Consider the following 3828-nt stretch of genomic DNA (forward strand, 5'->3'; position numbering starts at 1 on the left):
AAACGATTTGGGGGTTAAAATTAGTCCAAAAACAGTCATTCGAAGTCTTAAAAGACAAGGAATAGTGAGTCGCGTTCCAAGAAAGGTTCCTTGTATTAGTGATAAAAATTGTAAGCTTCGATTAAACTATGCTAAAACGTACATTGATATGCCAGACTCATTCTGGAATAAAGTCTTATGGACAGATGAGTCTAAATTTAATGTAAAAAGATCTGATGGTAGAATTCGTGTATGGCGTTTATCAAAAAATTGCTTAGAAAATGGAACTACAGTCTGAACATTTAAACACGGAAATGGATCAGTTATGGTTTGGGGATGTATGTCGGCAGCAGGTGTTGGAAAGTTAGTATTTATTGGAGGAAATATGGATAAACATTACTATAAATGTATTATTAAAGAAAATGTTGAACAATCAGCACGTAATCTTGGTATTGGTGATGACTTCGTTTTTCTTCAAGATAACGATCCCAAACATAAGGCCAAAGATGTGACGGAATTTATGAAAAAAAAAGGTTGGGACATACAAAATCATCCACCTTAAAGCCCTGGTTTGAATGTAATAGAACATTTATGGGATGAAATCGATAGACGAATAGATAGAACAGGTGTAAACACCATTGAACAATTAAAAGTCCAAATTGTAAAGACGTGGGAATCAATCGATCCGTCTATTACAAAAAAACTCATTGAATCGATGCCAAGACGTCTTGCTGCTGTTGTAAAAGCTAAAGGGTAAAATACACGATACTAAAATATAAGTTTAGTTCCCATAATATTTATCAAAGTGTACTATTTTGAAAGCGTACGATAACTTTTGTCACCTTCTTTTTGTTACTTTTCATGCTTTTTCATCAAGATATTAAAATAAAATTTTTTTCTAGTTCTGTTTTTTCAATTTTTGTTTAAATAATTATAAATCAAATAGTTTTTATTCAGTTTTTAACTTGTTCCTTGCATTTCTTTTATTCTAAATTAAGAGTTTGTAATTTTTTTAAAGTGTACGATAACTTTTGTCACACAGTGTGTATATATATATATATATATATATATATATATATATATATATATATATATATATATATATATATATATATATATATATATATATATATAATTTATATATATATAATTTTTATATATATATAATTTATATATATATATGTAATTTGTTTATCTATATATTTTATATATAATAATAATAATCCATTTATTTAACCATAAAATATGAAAATTTACAATAATATTTATAAACTCACATAAATAAGGTTAGGTGTCACTCGTATAGTTAAAAACTAGTCAATGGAGTGACACCTGAACCTATAATTATAAATTATATATATAAATAAGTTATATATATATATATATATATATATATATATATATATATATATATATATATATATATATATATATATATTTATTTATTTATTTATTTTTACTTTTTAAATTTAATAATAATTATACTAATTTAATAACATTTTTTTTTTACGTTTGCTTTCAGAATACTAATGGTACAAGTTTTGTTTTTTGATTTAGATTCTGTATCTCAATGATATCCTGGCCTATCGATACGATATCCTGTTAATTGTAGTTTTATATATTGCATAAATATATATGCAAACACTCACACACATAAATTTTAAAGAAAATATTTATATTTTTATATATATATATCTATAAATTGTATATTTTAAGCTTTTTTATATTTATCATTGTATATTACTGTTTGTATTAATTATTGTTCAAATTGCAATTAGTTCAAATTTACAATTTAGTTTTATTTGCCAATTCAATATATATTATAGCCACGTTTAATTGCGTTTAATAATATTTGGCGATATTTTATACAGCGCATTTAAGCGTTGGTTCAACGTTATATTTCAACCTTTACTCGACGTCTTTGAGTCACGTTAAATCGACGTTTTACTAACAACGTTACAAATCCTTGCAAAATAGACTGCTTTAACAGCGTTTATGCAACGCTTTTTAAGTAACGTTTTTTCAACGTTAAGTTGCGACGTTAATACAACGCTTTTTATGTAACGCTTTTTCAACGTTTATTTGCGACGCTTTTGTAACGTCATATAGTAACGTTTTTTCAACGTTACGCAATAACGTTTAATCAACGTCTATTAAACAACGTTACATATCTTTGCAAAATCGATTACTTTGTCAACGTTTCCGCAACATCTTTTGCGACCGGTTTTCAACGTTGATTCAACGTTGTCATGTTTGCTGGGACGCTTTTTCTACGCTGCGACCGGTTTTCAACGTTGATTCAACGCTGACATGTTTGCTGGGTAATATCTAATCAAATAGCAAACAAGTGTTAATATTCGTATTTACAAACAAAACACAATCCTTTTTAATATTACATCTTGTATTATAAGATTTTATCTATCTGATACAATAAATTACGAAGAAACGTTGTTATCTTCATTTTAAATCTCTTATCAAAAAGATGCTGCTATACTATGAGCTTAAAAAACCTTTTGAGTTTGAATGTAGAGCATCACAACCTTCGAAACAACATTAAATATGTTCTTACAAAAAGTATTGTCTAAGTTTTAACAATTAAAAGATGGAAAATAGTCACGAGCTTGAGACAATAGTTTTTTAGCGTTGCATAAAAAAATGCTCATTAATAAAAACTAATATAAAAAACTAGATGAAAAAGCGTTGCAAAAAAAAAATTTTTTTTTTTAGTAATATTATCATATATAGGGCAAAAGAGCATACTCATTCATAAAAAAAGTTAAATATAAATCATCCTAGCGAAATATTAGCCTGTTAATTTAGTAATATTATTCGATCAAATCAGAAAAAAAAAATGAAAGTTGCAATGTCTGAAAACATTTTGAAAACTTGAAAAACTTGAAAACTTGAAAAACGTTCTGGGCTAGATTATTTGAGTTTCATTTATATGATTATTTGTAGTTACGCTTAACTATTAACTAAGTCTTAACTTAATTTTTTTTAATATAAAAATTTGCGTGTGGTAAGTTGAATCGCATTGATTTGTGTTATTGTTGAAGAAATAAATTATTTATAAAACAAGCAACAATTAAGATTTCATTTTAAATCAGTTTTATTTAAAATATTATTTAAGTTCATTTTAAAATCAGTTTTTTTTAAAAACACATTATAGTGATCTATAAATAAAAGCATAACTCATTATTTACAAAAGATAAGCTATATTGAAAGTAAGTTTTCATACTTTGTTATATTTTTTAATTTCTTTTTGAGTTAAATTTGTAAATAATTTATGGAATTAATTATTACAATTAGTTAATATAACTAGTCAAATCAGACCATAGACGTAATTATTGTTGAAGATTTTAATGCAAAATAAACACTTTCTTCGTTTTTAACGTTAGCTTAAGAGAATCCGTTTGGATAAAAAAAAACGTTAAAATACCACAATTACTTGCTTGCCTGTCTGGTGCTAGTGTTGAAAATATAAACATTTCCAATCGTAGCATTAGTCTGGTTAGCTAATAATTGAGAAATATGCATGTAATAACTGAGGGGCTTTGTTTGGACAGAAATATAGCCACAAAAATAATCATTTCAAAAACACTTTGTTTCTTTGTTAGACTTATTTTTTTGTCGCAATGCAATACTTGTTTTTTGTTGCAATGCCTTCGCAATGCGAAGGTCGCAATTACAGGTCTGCACCTTTATTGTAATTGCAACCCTACCAGGGTCGCAATTACAATAAATTATTAAAACTTGAATACTGAAGAGCTCTATTTGAATACTACCCATGAAAAGGCCAATTCCAGAATAACTTTTTACCTAATGTCAGCTATTTGACCATTTAATGTT

At 26.2% G+C, this 3828-nt stretch overlaps 1 long non-coding RNA gene across 1 annotated transcript in view; it reads left to right on the forward strand.

Moving 5' to 3' along the window:
- The window catches only part of LOC136076480 (uncharacterized), a 5823-nt gene extending 4106 nt beyond the window's left edge, over positions 1-1717 (forward strand). Inside the window, exon 3 of the long non-coding RNA XR_010636307.1 lies at positions 1537-1717. This is a non-coding gene — a long non-coding RNA (uncharacterized LOC136076480). The remainder of the gene's footprint in view (positions 1-1536) is intronic.
- The last annotated feature ends 2111 nt before the right edge of the window (positions 1718-3828 follow it).

Source organism: Hydra vulgaris, chromosome 02 (genome assembly GCF_038396675.1).
Source record: "Hydra vulgaris chromosome 02, alternate assembly HydraT2T_AEP".
NCBI lineage: Eukaryota > Metazoa > Cnidaria > Hydrozoa > Anthoathecata > Hydridae > Hydra > Hydra vulgaris.